Source organism: Scyliorhinus torazame, chromosome 5 (assembly GCF_047496885.1).
Source record: "Scyliorhinus torazame isolate Kashiwa2021f chromosome 5, sScyTor2.1, whole genome shotgun sequence".
Taxonomy (NCBI): Eukaryota; Metazoa; Chordata; class Chondrichthyes; order Carcharhiniformes; family Scyliorhinidae; genus Scyliorhinus; species Scyliorhinus torazame.
In genome coordinates, this window is record NC_092711.1 from 73,828,531 (window position 1) to 73,848,751 (window position 20,221).

General features: G+C 45.5%; 1 non-coding gene across 1 annotated transcript; it reads right to left on the reverse strand.

Annotated features, from left to right (window-relative positions):
- Nucleotides 1–366: 366 nt before the first annotated feature.
- Nucleotides 367–439, reverse strand: trnam-cau (transfer RNA methionine (anticodon CAU)). Its single transcript has one exon. It is a non-coding gene; the product is annotated as a tRNA-Met (tRNA).
- Nucleotides 440–20,221: the final 19,782 nt, after the last annotated feature.

Below are 20,221 nucleotides of genomic sequence, written 5' to 3' on the forward strand. Positions count from 1 at the left end.
AGTAACCATGACAACCACCACACCACAGAAACAGGCACCGAGTTTGGTCCCTGACCGAGAACAGGAAACCTGCATTCTTGTTGCACTGAGGAACCTTCTTTTGAGGGAGTCCAATTCGGCTCAAAACTTAGACAAGCGGCAGAGAAATTGATTTAAGATTATTATTAGAATCAGAAAATGTCGCAGCACATTAGAAAACCATTCACACTTAACACGTGTGAACTCTCTGACCGATTCCTCCCAGTCCCCATAATGGTGGATTTTGCAGGATATCATTTGAAACGGGTGTAATGTAACGGATTCGCTTAATGAGTAAACAGAAAACAGCAAGAATACAACTCATCGCCAAATGAGGAACGTCCATAATGTTTCTGCCCGGTTTTGAACCGGGGACCTTTCGCGTATGAGGCGAACGTGATAACCACTACACTACAGAAACAGCTGGCTGATATTCGCTCCAATGGGCCTGTGTAGAAAGGTCACGCTCTTCTGTCACTCAGTTACACTTTGGAGCCTTTGTTTTTTTAGAATTCGGCTGTCCTCATTGGGAATGCTGCAGAGAGACTAATAAATCAATGTAACCATCAAATGGCAAAACGCAATAAGTGGCACTTCGATCACCTCGACCAGCTTTTCAAATGAACAATCTTTTGATTAATCTCAATGTTTTTCTCTGTTTCAATGGTCTTGGGTTTTCTCCATTTCAGCTGATCGTCCAATTCGCTTTTGAAAAAGGAATTTCTGTCGAATCCATGCCCAGTTTGACTTAATGATCAAGTTTCACTGGACCAGGAGATGTGAACACGAAAATTACGTAGTTTACGATATAAACAACATGTAATCATGCAATTGATTTCATACCGAATTTATGAAGGTGTTTTTTCCTGATCAAGCATCTCTTAATTATTTCTGAGTTGATATACGGAATCTAATTATATTTGATCTACAGCCTGTTCACAGTCTGTCTATTAGAGAGGGAATGGTTTTTAGAACTTCACAAAGCCCTGTTGAGATCACTTTGCTTAAGTAGTCCACTTTATTTGGTTTCAAATGAATTTTCAAATGGAGAAGCATTCTCAGGGTGGAATGATTTCTGCTCATTCAGTAATAACATCATTCTCATGTTGCTTCTAAAAATGTCAATCAATTTACTCAGCATCTGTTCCGTTACTCAAAACTTAATCTTATCTGACATTTATGTCCTCATTTGAAAGTGAGACTCTGAAATATACAACATTGATTTGCAAACATGACTGACAAAGAAAATAATTCGAGTCACTGGGAAATACAAACCCCATTGTGCTCATGTGGGATTGAGCACAGTCAGCATGGAAATGAAATGGGATAGTTTTACAGGTAGAGATTTGAGAATGATATTTTTATTATATTTGATTCCTTTTTGTTCTGTGTGTGAGACATTCTGGCACCTTCATCCCGTTCGTGTTGAAGAAAGAGGGACGCCACAGGATCTGTACCGAGCCTCGTTTTTCTCATCTCCCCGAGTGGTTTTTCCTATTTCGCTATCATGAAGACAGATTTTTAAAAAGATGGCTCTATTAAATCTCTGCCATTTCCTCTAATTCAGTCACAGAATCGCTTGTTTCATTCAGTGATTAAACCTGCATCTGTAAACCAATTCAACTCTGTTGTGGATTGAACGAACCGCTAATATGTGAACTTTGCCAAAATGCGGACATATTTTCCATCTCATTGCTTCAGGACAATTCAGCATTTCTGATTTTGCTGAATGCATTTTGAGGCCGAGATAAAAGTAAATAGAATTGGCTGCAGCACCCGAGATTCCGATAACACCCAGCAACACACTTAAATTATTCTAACTTGTCTCACGTTTAATGTGAAAGATTTGATAATGTTTCTGTCCGGTTTTCAATCGGCGAATGTGATGACCAGGACACCACAGAAAGAGCGGCATAAAGCCCATTGTGCTCGGTTGCAGCTTCACAACAGTCAGCTTTCAAATCAAATGAGAGAATGTTACTTCACAGCAGATTTGAAATGGAAGTGCCAATTTTATTTGATCCTTCCTTGTACAAGATGTGAACAATTCTGTTGGTCAAATCGTGTTAGTGAAAAAGAAAGGCGGCTGTCACCAGATCCGCACAGAACCTCCTTTCCGCGTCTCTCTTACTGCTTTGCCTCCACAGGAAGACCGAGAACAAGTGATTTGTAACTGTGGAAGGGAAGTTAATGAGTTACAAATTTAGAAGCATGCTGGGAATATTAACTATATTTTAACACTGCTTTTGAGCGAAAATAAGGAGGTCATGTAATGTAAACCAAATACTGCTTAGTATGTGGTACTGGCCTTATTATGATAATAAGTTGTTCTTCCAAAGGACAACAAAATGCGTACTCGAATTGTTTTTAAACCAAAGGCAAAACATTCATTTTCCTTTTGCGTATGTTCCCAAGCTTTATCTCTTCAAAGTTGTTTATTTCAACCTATAAATACAATGGTTTTTGACTGCATAATTCAGAGTGCAGTGCCTTGGCTTTGCAGCTGAAACACACTCTCTCCACAAGTATATTTGTGTAAATAAATTTCCTTAAATTGAACCTCGAGGAATTTGTCTTTATTATGATTTCCACGACAGTAACCATCTCTGCCATTTCCTCTGCTTCAATTACCATTGTGCTGGCGTTTGTCTTTATGGGCAACATTACTGTCAGCTGGTCTGCCAACATCTATGGAGAGAAACAAAGTTTACCAGTACACTCATTTAAATGATCATTCACAGCAGTATAGGAGGTTATGGTAGGAATGGACAGATAGATAGATGGATTATATAGTTGGAAAGTGGCACAGGAGGTGGGCAGAATAGAAGACCAGGTAGACTAGACAAGAATAGAATAGCATAGCTACAATGCATAATGAGGCCATTCCGCCATCGAGCCTGCACCGATCCTTTGAAAGAGCGCTCTAACCAGGCTCCCACCCTATCACTGAAACCCTGTAACTCAACCTAACCTGCACATCTTTGGACACTAAGGGGCAATTCAGCATGGCCAATCCACCTACAGATATGGAATCCCTACAGTGCAGATGGAGGCCATTCGGCTCATCAAGTCTGCACCGATCCTCTGAAAGAGCTCCCACTCCCTACGTAGGCCCACTATCACACCCAATCCCCATAACGCCACCTGACCTGCACACCTTTGGACACGAAGAGGCAATTTAGCACAGCCAATCCACCAAACTTCTACATCTTTGGACTGTGGGAAGAAACCGGAGCACCTGGAGAAAAACCATGCAGACACGGGGAGAATGTGCAAACTCCCAAGGCCAAATTGAACCTGGGTCACAGGTGCTGTGAGGCAACAGTGCTACCCACTGTGCCACCGAGCCGCTTGGACAAATTTGTCAAGGACATAAGACAAAGAGTTCATTGAGGAATGAAGAGTATTAACGGTGGAAAAATTGTGAGAAAGCCGAATATGAAATGGAAGCAACTGAACAGCGAAGGGCAGATAGGGGAGGCTGTAAAGTGTCTCATAGGAAGATGAGGTGTTGTTCTTCCAGTTTACATTGGGCATCACTGGATCATTGCAGCTGGCCTCGGATGGACATGTGTGTTTATTTCAGATTCCAGCAGCCACAGTATTTTGCTTTATTAGTATTAGACATTTTTGATAGAGTAACTATGATAATTGTCATTTGTAAACCCATTATATTCAGTTGTTGACTGAACAAACTGTTACTATGTGTGCCGAGTAGCATGGTAGCACAAGTGCCAGGGTCCCAGGTTCGATTCCCCGCTGGGTCACTGTCTGTGCGGAGTCTGCACGTTCTCCCCATGTCTGCGTGGGTTTCCTCTGGTTTCTCCGGTTCCCTCCCACAGTCCAAAGACGTGCAGGTTAGGTGAATTGGCCATGATAAATTGCCCTTAGTGACCAAAAGGGTGAGGAGGGGTTATTGCGTTACAGGATTAGGGTGGAAGTGAGGGCTTAAGTTGGTCGGTGCAGACTCGATGGACCGAATGGCCTCCTCCTGCACTGTATGTTCTATGTTCTAAAATACAAACATATTTTGCTGCTTTGTGTGATCTGATTTCTGGAACCACCCAAAGGGAGGTACTAGACTTGGTATTGTGCAATGAGATGGGATTAATTAGTAACTTCATGGTGAAGGCAGCCCCAGGTGGCCGCGATCATATATGTTTGAATTTTACATTCAGTTTGAGGGAGAGAAGAGTGCGTCCAAGGCTAGTATTTTGAACTTGGGAAATTATGAACTTGAAGGACAATTATGAGAGCATGAAATCTGAGCAAGCTGGACTGAACTGTAAGTAAAGGTATACATAAATTACAAGTGCAGCCTATCACGGCTCAGCAATTATGTTTAAAACATAATCTGACCTCGAGCCACTTCATTAAAAACCTGTTGTTCTCAGACACGCTATTCTTCATGTCTTCATTGACAGATTAAGAGTAAAACAGCCCACTGTTTCATTGTAGTTAAAGGACACACCATTGTAGATGCCTCATAATATTAGAGATTGGCTTGTTGAATCTGTTCATTCCATTCCATCTTATATTCAGCTAATGAGGGAAAAAACTTAAGTACTACAACTTGCAGGCATTTGGGGAGAATGGCGAGTTTGCTGCTCTAATTAGCTCAGATCTCCTTATTAAAAAGTGTATTTAGAAGCACTGGAAAGGATGCAAGAAAGTTTTATTGGAGCAATTCTATACTGACAGGTTATACCCATCAAGATAGATTGTGAAGGTTAGGGGCGTTTCCTTGGAAAAGTGAATGATTGAGGAATGTAAACGTATAGAAGTGTTTTACAGGGTAGACAACTGGAAGATGTTTCCACTTGTATAAGGATGAAAATAAATATAACTTAGTAATAAATCTAATGAATAATTATCTTTACCTAGACATTAAAATAGAAAATACTGGAAATACCCAGCATATCTGGCAACATCTGGGGTTTGAAAAACAGTTGACCTTTCAAATCTGTGCTGATGAAGTGTAGTTCTGATGAAAGATCTTGGACATGAAATGTAAACCATGTCTCCCTCTCCACAGACACTACCAGATCTGCTGAGTATTTCGATTCTGGTTTTGGTCACTGTCTGTGCAGAGTCTGCACGTTCTCCCCGTGTCTGTGTGGGTTTCCTCCGAGTGCTCTGGTTTCCTCCCACAAGTCCCGAAAGACATGCTTGTTAGGTGAATTGGACATTCTAAATTCTCCCCCATTGTATCCAAACAGGCGCCGTAGTGTGGCGACGAGGGGATTTTCACAGTAACTTCATTGCAGTGTTAATGTAAGCCTACTTGTGACACTAATAAAGATTATTATTAGATTATTATTTTTGTTGTTAATTCAGATTTCCATCATCTGTAGCTTTTTTGCTTTTCTTTAACTGAACAGTGCTAAGAATGTGGAACTCATTAGTAGAAGGGTTTAAAATCACTGACTGAGCTTCAATTTCAGGTGTAAAATCGCACCACAAAATTCTTTGGATTTGGATTTGTTTATTGTCACATGTACTGAGGTACAGTGAAAAGTATTTTTCTACGAGCAGCTCAAACAGATCATTTAGTACATTAGAGAAAATAAAATAAAAAGAAAATACATAAAAGGGCAACACAAGGTCCACAATGTAAATACATAGACATCGGCATCGGGTGAAGCATACTGGAGTAAAGGTTAGTGATAATGTTAGTGTTCAATTAGTTTTAAAAGATTAGTACGATGATAAAAGATGTAAAAAGAGGATCTGTTTGGCAGAGCTCACAGAGAGTCGCCACGCTCCGGCGCCATCTTGGGTCCAAGGTGAATGTGCCTCCAGGCAAATGCGGAAATGAATTCACTCGGTCATCCTATTTGCTGACATAACAGCTCAGTCACACTGGAGGAAGAGTCTACAGTGCAGCAGGAAGCCATTCGAGTCTGCACCAGCCCTTGGAAATAGCACCCCAGTTAATCCCAAACCTTCACCCGATCCTGGTGACCCACCTAATCTTTTGGACACCAATTTATCATGGCCAATCCACCTAACCTGCATATCTTGGACTGTGGGAGGGACCCAGAGGAAACCCACACAAACATAGGGAGAAACTGCAATCTTCCCAGTTATCCGAGGCCGGAATTGAACCCGGGTCTCTGGCTCTGTGAAGCAGCAGTGCTAGCCACTATGCCACCGTGCCGCCCATTTAGTATCATTCAGATACTGCACATGTACTTTGGTTGCTGTATCAATTAATTTAATAATGTGACATCTTGGCATGTGGTTCCAATCGAAATCGGATCACAAAGCGCCAATTTCGATTGAGCAATATGCGTCTTAATGGTTGGATATATACCCAGCATTCACCGCGTGGAAGACTGTGTCCTAGTCAACCTGCAGGAGCGTCTTGCGCAGGCGCACTACCAAGCTGTAAGTGGAGAACGGTCTCTGACTGGGGCATGCGCAGTGCGGTCTCTGACTGGGGCACGCGCAGTGCGGTACGTGCCTGGACATGGGCGGCGAGGGAAAAAATGATCGGGTGAACTGAGCCACGGGGCCGTGAGGTATGGGGGAAGAGACAGCGGAGTGGCTGGGGCTTCATACACACAGCATGAATGCCTCAAACCCCGAATAAGAAGCTCCTGATCCTGTGTTTGGAAAGGACGTTGTTGGGGTGCTCTGCGCCACAGGCCCAGAATAACGGCAGCCATATTGCAGCAGGGCGCATGCGCAGTGCTCCCTGGCCTGTCAGCAGGAGGAGAGAATGTTGTGGATAAGATCATAGATCATAGAATTTGAAATGAAAATGGCTTGTCACAAGTAGGCTTCAATGAAGTTACTGTGAAAAGACCCTAGTCGCCACATTCCGGCGCCTGTTCGCGGTGGTATGGGAATTGAACCGTGCTGGCCTGCCTTGGTCTGCTTTAAAAGCCAGCGATTTAGGCCAGTGTGCTATGGCCCACAGGTACAGTGCAGAAAGAGGCCATTTGGCCCGTCGAGTCTGCACTGGGTCTTGGAAAGTGCACCCTACCTAAGCCCACACCTCCACCCCTATCCGCATAACCCAGCAACCCCACCCAACACTACGGGCAATTTTGGACACTAAGGGCAATTCACCTAACAAGCACGTCTTTCAGGAGTTGTGGGAGCAAACCGGAGCACTCAGAGGAAACCCACGCAGACACGGGGAGAATGTGAAGACTCCGCACAGACAGTGACCAAAGCCAGAATTGAAATACTCAGCAGATCTGGTAGTGTCCGTGGAGAGGGAGACATGGTTTACATTTCATGTCCAAGATCTTTCATCAGTACTACTCTGCATCAGCACAGATCTGAAAGGTCAACTGTTGACACTCCCCAGATGTTGCCAGATATTCCCAGTATTTTCTATTTTAATGTCTAGTCAGGGAGAGAGTTCTAGATCCTGAAACTTCTGTTGCTGCAGAAACTGCTGAACTCACTGCTGAGTTCTGAAGGTTATAAAGTGTTGAATGGAAAGATGAGCTGCTGTTCCCGGAGCTCCCTTTGAGCTTCATTGGAACAGTTCAGGAGGCCAAGGGCAGAGAGGTCAGAGTGGGAGGGGGGCAGACAATTAAAATATGATGCAATCGTCCAGCGTGCAATTATTGCAGCCAAATCCTTGATAAAAGCCGCACAGTATATCATCCTTCTTGTGAAGTGATGAATCATTTCCACATCCACCACCCACCAGGGCTGTGAGATCCAGGTTATCACTCTGTGTAAAAAAAGGTCTTCATATTCCCTCCTGCATCTCAGGCACCATCAGCTAATGTGAACAGCTTTTCTTTATCGACCTGATCTATGCCTGTATTAATTTTGTACACCTCCATCAATCTCCCCTCAATTTCCTTTGCTCTGTGTAGAACAAGCCCAGTTTCTCCAACCTAACCTTGCCGCTAACTTCCCTCCTGGAACCATCCTGAATCTCCTCAGCACTCTGTCAGGATCCTCATATCCTTCATAAGGACTGGTGACCAGAACTGGATGTAATGTTGTGATCTAACCATGACTTTATAATTTCTTGTTTTTGTGCTCAACACCTCTATTTTTGCAGCTCAGACCCAGTCTGCTTTATTAGGTAACCCCTGTTATAAGAAATAGGGAGATCGACAAGACCCACATTAGAATAGTCCAGTTTAGAGGAAACAAAAGGAATGGAAAATCGCTTATTGTCACAAGTAGGCTTCAAAATGAAGTTACTGTGAAAAGCCCCTAGTCGCCACATTCCGGCGCCTGTTCGGGGAGGCTGGTACGGGAATTGAACCATGCTGCTGGCCTGCCTGGGTCTGCTTTCAAAGCCAGCGATTTAGCCCTGTGCTATACCAGCCCCTATGCTGTGCTGGATGAGTTTCAACAGCACATGGACTAAGACAGGGACACAGCTGGACAATGTTACTGAGTGGAAATAGGCGGTGACAGTGATATGTGGACAGAAACACAGCTTGGGGTGAAATATGACCGAGATTGTGAAGCGTCTTATTCAGTCTCAGACAGTTCCCAGGGAGAGAGATGGAGTCGGCGGTGAGGGAGCGGAGTTTGTAACCGGAAATGAAGACAATGTCTTTGTCCATCCAGTAGTGTATGTCAGATAAGTCAGGATGGTGTGCTAGTTGGAGGGGAACTTGGAAATGATGGTGTTCACATATTCCTGCGACACTGCTCCTTCGAGGTGGTGGAAATCGATGGTTTGGGAGCTTCTGTCAAAGTTCTGCTCATGTTGAAAATATATTAAATACTTGTTTCAATCATTCAGCCCCTACTACTCCCTTTCTCTCTCCCTCTCGCAGTGTCAGAATCGTGTAGATCCAGACCAGTTGGCAGGCTCCCTTCCCTGAAGGATGTCAATGAACCAGTTGCGTATTTACAACAATCCAACAGTTTTTATGGTCACATTTTTATGGTGCCGGCCCCACAAATGACCAGATTCATTCAGCTCAATTTCACAACCTGCCTTTGTGTTTTTGTGGTTCTTTCTCACTCTCTATTTTCCGTTTTTAATCAATTTCACAGGAGATTCAGCAAGATTTGCAAATAAGGATGTGAATGTTCCACTGAGATGCTGCGAAACTGAATCCCAATGTAGGTCAGTGAGCACAGGGATGATGAGTGAGTGGGACTCCAGGTTGGCAGGTTCAATTCCCTGAAGGACATCTGAGAGCCAGTTGGGTTTTTACAACAATCCAGCAGTTTTCATGGTGACTTTTTCCCAGTGTCGGCCCCACCAATGACCAGATTCATTCAGCTCAATTTCACAACCTGCCTTTGTGTTTTTGTGGGTTCTCGCTCACTCCCTATTTTCAGTTTTAAATCCGTTTCACGGGTCATTGGAAGGGGAGGATTTGCAGTAAGGAAACTTCATCACATCAGGATCAGCTCCAGCTGCTCCATTTACCGTAACCTGAATAACAGCGGATTTTGAACATGGAAGGAAACAGCACCATTCACTTTTTTTAAATTAATATTTTATTGAAAATTTTTGGTCAACCATCACAGTACATTGTGTATCCTTTACACAATAATATAACTGTATAAATAACAATGACCTGTTTTATAAACAAAAAATAAATAATATATAACAAAAACTAAAACTAAATGGCAACTGCCTTGTCTCAGATAAACACTCTCCAAAAATATGATTTAACAGTCCAGTATACAATTATTTATAGCAACGACCTATACATATTATACATATATATTAACAACCCTGAGAGTCCTTCTGGTTCCTCCCCCCCTCCCCCCCCCACTCCCCCTGGGCTGCTGCTGCCTTCTTCTTTTCCATTCCCTCTATCTTTCTGTGAGGTATTCGACGAACGGTTGCCACCGCCTGGTGAACCCTTGAGCCGATCCCCTTACGACAAACTTAATCCGTTCCAGCTTTATAAACCCTGCCATGTCATTTATCCAGGTCTCCACACCCGGGGGCTTGGCTTCCTTCCACATCAACAGTATCCTGCGCCGGGCTACGAGGGACGCAAAGGCCAAAACATCGGCCTCTCTCGCCTCCTGCACTCCCGGCTCTTGTGCAACCCCAAATATAACCAACCCCCAGCTTGGTTCGACCTGGACCCCCACTACTTTCGAAAGCACCTTTGTCACCCCCACCCAGAACCCCTGTAGTGCCGGACATGACCAGAATATGTGGGTGTGATTCGCTGGGCTTCTCGAGCATCTCGCACACCTATCCTCTACCCCAAAAAATTTACTGAGCCGTGCTCCAGTCATATGCGCCCTGTGTAACACCTTAAATTGAATCAGGCTTAGCCTGGCACATGGGGACGATGAGTTTACCCTACTTAAGGGATCCGCCCACAGCCCCTCCTCAATCTCCTCCCCCAGCTCTTCTTCCCATTTCCCTTTCAGCTCGTCTACCATAATCTCCCCCTCGTCCCTCATTTCCCTATATATATCTGACACCTTACCGGCCCCCACCCATGTCTTTGAGATCACTCTGTCCTGCACCTCATTCGTCGGGAGCTGCGGGAATTCCCTCACCTGTTGCCTCGCAAAAGCCCTCAGTTGCATATACCGGAATGCATTCCCTTGGGGCAACCCATATTTCTCGGTCAGCGCTCCCAGACTTGCGAACTTCCCATCCACAAACAGATCTTTCAGTTGCGTTACTCCTGCTCTTTGCCATATTCCAAATCCCCCATCCATTCTCCCCGGGGCAAACCGATGGTTATTTCTTATCGGGGACCCCACCAAGGCTCCCGTCTTTCCCCTATGCCGTTTCCACTGTCCCCAAATTTTCAAAGTCGCCACCACCACCGGGCTTGTGGTGTATTTCTTCGGTGAGAACGGCAATGGGGCCGTCACCATAGCTTGTAGGCTAGTCCCCCTACAGGACGCCCTCTCCAATCTCTTCCACGCCGCTCCCTCCTCTTCTCCCATCCACTTACTCACCATTGAGATATTGGCGGCCCAGTAGTACTCACTTAGGCTCGGTAGTGCCAGCCCCCCCTATCCCTACTACGCTGTAAGAATCCCTTCCTCACTCTCGGGGTCTTCCCGGCCCACACAAAACTCATGATACTCTTTTCGATCCTTTTGAAAAAAGCCTTCGTGATCACCACCGGGAGGCACTGTAACACAAAGAGAAATCTCGGGAGGACTACCATTTTAACCGCCTGCACCCTCCCTGCCAGTGACAGGGATACCATGTCCCATCTCTTGAAGTCCTCCTCCATATGTTTCACCAATCGCGTTAAATTTAACCTATGCAATGTACCCCAATTCTTGGCTATCTGGATCCCCAAGTAACGAAAGTCCCTTGTTACCTTCCTCAGCGGAAAGTCCTCTATTTCTCTGCTCTGCTCCCCTGGATGCACCACCAACAACTCACTTTTCCCCATGTTCAGTTTATATCCTGAGAATTCTCCAAACTCCCGAAGTGTCCGCATTATCTCTGGCATCCCCTCCGCCGGGTCAAAGAACAAAGAACAAAGAAATGTACAGCACAGGAACAGGCCCTTCGGCCCTCCAAGCCCGTGCCGACCATACTGCCCGACTAAACTACAATCTTCTACACTTCCTGGGTCCGTATCCTTCTATTCCCATCCTATTCATATATTTGTCAAGATGCCCCTTGAATGTCCCTATCGTCCCTGCTTCCACTACCTCCTCCGGTAGTGAGTTCCAGGCACCCACTACCCTCTGCGTAAAAAACTTGCCTCGTACATCTACTCTAAACCTTGCCCCTCTCACCTTAAACCTATGCCCCCTAGTAATTGACCCCTCTACCCTGGGGAAAAGCCTCTGACTATCCACTCTGTCTATGCCCCTCATAATTTTGTATACCTCTATCAGGTCGCCCCTCAACCTCCTTCGTTCCAGTGAGAACAAACCGAGTTTATTCAATCGCTCCTCATAGCTTATGCCCTCCATACCAGGCAACATTCTGGTAAATCTCTTCTGCACCCTCTCTAAAGCCTCCACATCCTTCTGGTAGTGTGGCGACCAGAATTGAACACTATACTCCAAGTGTGGCCTAACTAAGGTTCTATACAGCTGCAACATGACTTGCCAATTCTTATACTCAATGCCCCGGCCAATGAAGGCAAGCATGCCGTATGCCTTCTTGACTACCTTCTCCACCTGTGTTGCCCCTTTCAATGACCTGTGGACCTGTACTCCTAGATCTCTTTGACTTTCAATACTCTTGAGGGTTCTACCATTCACTGTATATTCCCTACCTGCATTAGTCCTTCCAAAATGCATTACCTCACATTTGTCCGGATTAAACTCCATCTGCCATCTCTCCGCCCAAGTCTCCAGACAATCAAAATCCTGCTGTATCCTCAGACAGTCCTCATCGCTATCCGCAATTCCACCAACCTTTGTGTCATCTGCAAACTTACTAATCAGACCAGTTACATTTTCCTCGAAATCATTTATATATACTACAAAGAGCAAAGGTCCCAGCACTGATCCCTGTGGAACACCACTGGTCACAGCCCTCCAATTAGAAAAGCATCCCTCCATTGCTACCCTCTGCCTTCTATGGCCTAGCCAGTTCTGTATCCACCTTGCCAGTTCACCCCTGATCCCGTGTGACTTCACCTTTTGTACTAGTCTACCATGAGGGACCTTGTCAAAGGCCTTACTGAAGTCCATATAGACAACATCTACTGCCCTACCTGCATCAATCATCTTAGTGACCTCCTCGAATAACTCTATCAAGTTAGTGAGACACGACCTCCCCTTCACAAAACCGTGCTGCCTCTCACTAATACGTCCATTCGCTTCCAAATGGGAGTAGATCCTGTCTCGAAGAATTCTCTCCAGTAATTTCCCTACCACTGAAGTAAGGCTCACCGGCCTGTAGTTCCCGGGATTATCCTTGCTACCCTTCTTAAACAGAGGAACAACATTGGCTATTCTCCAGTCCTCCGGGACATCCCCTGAAGACAGCGAGGATCCAAAGATTTCTGTCAAGGCCTCAGCAATTTCCTCTCCAGCCTCCTTCAGTATTCTGGGGTAGATCCCATCAGGCCCTGGGGACTTATCTACCTTAATATTTTTTCAGACACCCAACACCTCGTCTTTTTGGATCACAATGTGACCCAGGCTATCTACACCCCCTTCTCCAGACTCAACATCTACCAATTCCTTCTCTTTGGTGAATACTGATGCAAAGTATTCATTTAGTACCTCGCCCATTTCCTCTGGCTCCACACATAGATTCCCTTGCCTATCCTTCAGTGGGCCAACCCTTTCCCTGGCTACCCTCTTGCTTTTTATGTACGTGTAAAAAGCCTTGGGATTTTCCTTAACCCTATTTGCCAATGACTTTTCATGACCCCTTCTAGCCCTCCTGACTCCTTGCTTAAGTTCCTTCCTACTTTCCTTATATGCCACACAGGCTTCGTCTGTTCCCAGCCTTTTAGCCCTGACAAATGCCTCCTTTTTCTTTTTGACGAGGCCTACAATATCACTCGTCATCCAAGGTTCCCGAAAATTGCCGTATTTATCTTTCTTCCTCACAGGAACATGCCTGTCCTGTATTCCTTTCAACTGACACTTGAAAGCCTCCCACATGTCAGATGTTGATTTGCCCTCAAACATCCGCCCCCAATCTATGTTCTTCAGTTCCCGCCTAATATTGTTATAATTAGCCTTCCCCCAATTTAGCACATTCATCCTCGGACCACTCTTATCCTTGTCCACCAGTACTTTAAAACTTACTGAATTGTGGTCACTGTTACCGAAATGCTCCCCTACTGAAACATCTACCACCTGGCCGGGCTCATTCCCCAATACCAGGTCCAGTACCGCCCCTTCCCTAGTTGGTCCGCTACATATAACAACAAATCATCCGCATACAGAGATACCCGGTGTTCTTCTCCTCCTCTAAGTACTCCCCTCCACTTCTTGGAACCCCTCAATGCTATTGCCAGGGGCTCAAACGCCAGTGCAAACAATAATGGGGACAGAGGGCATCCCTGCCTTGTCCCTCTATGGAGCCGAAAGTATGCAGATCCCCGTCCATTCGTGACCACACTCGCCACTGGGGCCCTATACAACAGCTGCACCCATCCAACATATTCATCTCCAAAACCAAATCTCCTCAGCACCTCCCACAGATAATCCCACTCCACTCTATCAAATGCTTTCTCGGCATCCATCGCCACCACTATCTCCGCTTCCCTCTCTGGTGGGGGCAACAGCACCATTCACAGTGGGGAGAAACCGTACACGTGTTGTGTTTGTGGACGAGGCTTCAGCCAAACATCAGGCCTATCGAGACACAAGCGGAGTCACTCTGGGGAGAAGCCGTGGAAATGTGGGGACTGTGGGAGGGGATTCATTTCCCCATCAGAGCTGTAAACACATTGACGCAGTCACACTGGAGAGAAACCGTTCTCCTGCTCCAAGTGTGGGAAGAGTTTTACTATTTCAGCCAACCTGTTGAGAAACCAGCGAGTTCACACAGAGGACAGACCATTTCACTGCTCAGACTGTGGGAAGTGCTATAAAAGTTCCCAGGAACTGATGCTCCATCAACGTATTCACACTGACAAGAAACCGTTCAGGTGCTCTCACTGCGGTACTGGGTTCAGGCGATCATCCCAACACACTGTACATCAGAGGCCGTTTATCTGCTCCAAGTGTGGAAGGGGATTCACTCAGTCATCTGACCTGCTGATGCTCAAGAAAATTCACACTGGGGAGAAACCCTTCACCTGCTCTTAGTGTGGGAAGGGATTCACTACCTCATCCACCCTGCTGAGACACCAGTGAGTTCACACAGACAAGAGACCTTGTAAATGTCCAGACTGTGGGAAGGGCTTTAAAAGTTCCTGGGAACTGATGTACCATCAACATGTTCACACTGACGAGAAGCCATTCAGATGCTCTCGCTGTGGGACTGGGTTCAGACGATCACCACAACTCACCGACCACTGCCAAATTCACACTGGCACAAAACGTGTCACCTGCTCCGAGTGTGGGAAGGGATTCACTCAGTCATCCAATCTGCTGACCCACAGCGAGTTCACACTGGGGAGAAGCCGTTCACCTGCTCTCAGTGTGGGAACGCTTTCACAACCTCATCCAGCCTGCTGAGACATCAGCAAGTTCATAAATAACTACAGTGATTGGAATTTTCCGTTAATCACACCCAGGACTGAACCGTGTTCATTGGGGTCTGACTGAACCGTGTTCATTGGGGTCTGGTTCTGCTGATGGAAATAAACTGCAGCTACTTACAGGGACTCATATTCTGGCTAAAAGTCAAATAAATTATATCTGTGGAAAATATGCTGTGTGTTGAAACTTTTTAATATCTCTGACACAAGTTAGTTCCTTTTGAAGTTCTTTCACTCTCCCCTGTCTCTTCCACCCTCACCTCCAACAAGAAGTGTGAGGAGCTTGTGGAGCTTCTTTGTGACTGAGATTGAGTAAATCCGATCAGTTGCCTCTGCTGCTTCCCTCCCTTCCACGAGCCCACCGGACCAAACTGTCTCCAAATTTCATCCTTTCCCGAGCCCTGAACCCACATCTTTCTTTAGTTTCTCTCCCATCTCCTCTCATGCCCTCTCAGAGCTCATCTTGTCCATGAGATCCAGCTCCTGCTCCATCGACCCTATTCCCACAAAACTGATCACCCAACTTCCCCATGTTCACTGACTTTGTTGAATCTTTTCTCTATCAGGTACTATCCCTCCCCTTCTGCTGTCATTCTACCCTTGTCAAAAAGCAAACCCTTTACTCCACCATCCTTGCAAATTATTGCCCCCAACTCCAGCACCCCTCTCCTCTCCCAAATCCCTCTCCATTTTTCCCAGAATGCCATGTTTGAATCCCTTCAATCAGGTTTCTGCTCTGTCACCATGCTGCAACATCTTATCAAAGTTACAAATTACATCCTCTGTGACTGTGACAAAGATAAACCTCCCCTCTGTCCTCAGCCTGCCTGCAGCCTTTGACAAGGTCGACCACACCATTCTGCTCCGTCACCTCTCCGCTGTCACCCAGCTGGGTGGGGCTGCTCTCTCCTGGTTCCATTCTTCTCCATCAGAGTCATAGAATAACTTGTAATGTCTTCCCTTCCCACTCTCACAGTTACCTCTGGTGTTCCCAAAAGGATCCAGACTTGTCTCCTCTTCTTTCTCATCCACATGTTCCCACAATAACACCATCTGAACACAGTGTCAGTTGTCACATTTACACTGACAGCTCCCAGCTCTACCTCACCACCACATCTCTCCACCTTTGTTAAATTCTCAGCCTGTTTGTCTGATATCCAGTGGTGGATGGGCAGACATTTCCTTCAATTAAATATTGGGAAAACCAAAGTCATTGTTTTCATTCCCGAGCTACCAGCTCCATTCCTCTCCCTGGTAATGCCTGACACTAAACCAAACCTGTTTGCACACCTCATGTTTGAATCTGAGATGCACTGCTGGCCCTTGTGTCTGTGTGTCCCAGGCTTTCTTAGTCAAAATTATTTCAAAACTTTCCCCAGAGAGATCAATCATTTCTCCTTTCATAATCAGATACAGGGAATAAGTCATTCTGAAAGATCTCAAGATTGTGACGTTGAATTTTCTGTCTGCAAATCCTCTCCCTCTAACTCCCAGTAAAAGGAGTTTACAGAGATTTTCCGTGTAAATGCAGGATAGAAATTCAGAACAGACCATTCTAGTTTCTATGGTGCATTCCCCCAAATCTATGAATCTCAGTCCCACACACTACCCTCCCTCTCTGCTCATTGTTCCAGATTCAGTCTCCAGTCTCCTCCTGATTCTTTTCTCCTCTCCAGATTCTCTCTCCTCCTGTCCTTAAACTGGTGACTCAGACTGTGGCTCAATCGCACTCCTCACACGCATTCTAACAAATAACCCAGCTCACAACAACAAATCATCTTTAACAACTTTATTAGTAATTTCCAATATTGGGAAAGAATCACCTTTTCCCAATTGTGGAGAACAGAAATCCAGCGGGCAGCTCAGAACTTCCTCCTCCCAGGACTGTTTCAACAAGCTGTGTGTATCTGAGTTACATTTATACAGACTCACTCACTAAGTGATCAGATCTCACTGAGCTACAACAGCTCTATCTAAATTGAGTTTTTAACATAATAAAATGTCTCTAGCAGTTTCACAGGAACTTGACGACATATTGGGTCAGATGACCAAAGTCTTGGTCAAAGAGAGTTTTAAAACATTGAACATTACAGCACAGTACAGGCCCTTCGGCCCTCGATGTTGCGCCGACCTGTGAAACCACACTAAAGCCCATCCACACTATTCCCTTATCGTCCATATGTCTATCCAATGACCATTTGAATGCCCTTAGTATTGGCGAGTCCACTACTGTTGCAGGTAGAGCATTCCACGCCCTTACTACTCTCGGAGTAAAGAACCTACCTCTGACATCTGTCCTATATCTATCTCCCCTCAATTTAAAGCTATGTCCCCTCGTGCTAGACATCACCATCCGAGGAAAAAGGCTCTCACTGTCCACCCTATCCAATCCTCTGATCATCTTGTATGCCTCAATTAAGTCACCTCTTAACCTTCTCTCTAACGAAAACAGCCTCAAGTCCCTCAGCCTTTCCTCATAAGATCTTCCCTCCATACCAAGCAACATTCTGGTAAATCTCCTCTGCACCCTTTCCAATGCTTCCACATCCTTCCTATAATGCGGCGACCAGAATTGCATGCAATACTCCAAATGCGGTGGCGCCAGAGTTTTGTACAGCTGCAACATGACCTCATGGCTCCGAAACTCAATCCCTCTACCAATAAAAGCTAACACACCGTATGCCTTCTTAACAACCCTCTCAACCTGGGTGGTAACTTTCAGGGATCTATGTACATGGACACCGAGATGTCTCTGCTCATCCACACTGCCAAGATCTTACCATTAGCCCAGTACTCAGTCTTCCTGTTATTCCTCCCAAAATGAATCACCTCACACTTTTCTGCATTAAACTCCATTTGCCACCTCTCAGCCCAGCACTGCAGCTTATCTATGTCTCTCTGTAACTTGTAACATCCTTCCGCACTGTCCACAACTCCACCGACTTTAGTGTCATCTGCAAATTTACTCACCCATCCTTCTATGCCTTCCTCCAGGTCATTTATAAAAATGACAAACAGCAGTGGCCCCAAAACAGATCCTTGTGCTACACCACTAGTAACTGGACTCCAGTCTGAACATTTCCCATCAACCACCACCTTTTGTCTTCTTCCAGCTAGCCAATTTCTGATCCAAACTGCTAAATCACCCTGAATCCCATGCCTCCGTATTTTCTGCAGTAGCCTACCATGGGGAACCATATCAAACGCTTTACTGAAATCCATATACACCACATCAACTGCTTTACCCTCATCCACCTGTTCGGTCACCTTCTCAAAGAATTCAATAAGGTTTGTGAGGCACAACCTACCCTTCACAAAACCGTGTTGACTATCTCTAATCAAATTATTGCTTTTCAGATGATTATACATCCTATCTCTTATAAACCTTTCCAAGATTTTGCCCATAACAGAAGTAAGGCTCACTGGTCTATAGTTATCGGGGTTGTCTCTACTCCCCTTCTTGAACAAGGGGACAACATTTGCTATCCTCCAGCCTTCTGGCACTATCCCTGTGGACAAAGATGACTTAAAGATCAAAGCCAGAGGCTCAGCAATCTCCTCCCTAGCTTCCCAGAGAATCTTAGGATAAATCCCATCCGGCCCAGGGGACTTATCTATTTTCACACTTTCCAGAATTGCTAACACCTCCTCCTTATGAACCTCAAGCCCTTCTAGTCTAGTAGCCTGAATCTCAGTATTCTCCTCGACAACATTGTCTTTTTCCTGTGTGAATACTGACGAAAAATATTCATTTAGCACCTCTCCTATCTCCTCGGACTCCACGCACAACTTCCCACTACTGTCCTTGACTGGCCCTACTCTTACCCTAGTCATTCTTTTATTCCTGACATATCTATAGAAAGCTTTGGGGTTATCCTTGATCCTACCTGCCAAAGACTTCTCATGTCCCCTCCTGGCTCTTCTTAGCTCTCTCTTTAGGTCCTTCCTAGCTAACTTGTAACTCTCGGGCGCCCTAACTGAACCTTCATGTCTCATCTTTACATAAGCCTCCTTCTTCCTCTTGACAAGTGTTTCGACTGCTTTAGCAAACCACGGTTCCCTTGCTCGACCACTTCCTCCCTGCCTGACAGGTACATACTTATCAAGGACACGCAGTAGCTGTTCCTTGAACAAGCTCCACATTTCCATTGTGCCCACCCCCTGCAGTTTTCCTCTCCATCCGATGCATCCCAAGTCTTGTCTCATCGCATCATAATTGCCTTTCCCCCATATATAACTCTTGCCCTGCAGTATATACCTATCCCTTCCCATCACTAAAGTAAACGTAATCGAATTGTGGTCACTGTCACCAAAGTGCTCATCTACCTCCAAATCTAACACCTGTCCTGGTTCATTACCCAGTACCAACTCCAATATGGCCTTGCCTTTTTTGGCCTATCTACATACTATCTACCCTCCTGCACACATTGGATAAAAAAGGACGCATCTAAAGTACTCGAACTGTCGTGTTTCCAGTCAATATTTGGAAAGTTAAAGTCCCCCATAACAACTACCCTGTTGCTTCCGCTCCTATCCAGAATCATCTTTGCAATCCTTTCCTCCACATCTCTGGAACTTTTCGGAGGCCTATAGAAAACCCCTAACAGAGTGACCTCTCCTTTCCTGTTTCTAACCTCAGCCCATACTACCCCAATCGACGAGTCCTCATCAAACGTCCTTTCTGCCACCATAATACAGTCCTTGACTAACAATGCCACCCCTCCCCCTCTTTTACCACCTTCCCTGAGCTTACTGAAATATCTAAACCCCGGCACCTGCAACAACCATTCCTGTCCCTGCTCTATCCATGTCTCCGAAATGGCCACAACATCGAAGTCCCAGGTACCAACCCATGCCGCAAGTTCACCCACCTTATTCCGGATGCTCCTGGCATTGAAGGAGACACACTTTAAACCACCTTCCTGCTTGCCGGTACACTCCTGCAACTTTAAAACCTTACTCATGACCTCACTACTCTCAACCTCCTGTAAACTGGAGCTACAATTCAGGTTCCCAAGCCCTTGCTGAACTAGTTTAAACCCTCCCGAAGAGCATTAGCAAATTTCCCCTCCAGGATATTGGTACCCCTCTGGTCCAGGTGCAGACCATCCCGTTTGTAGAGGTCCCACCGACCC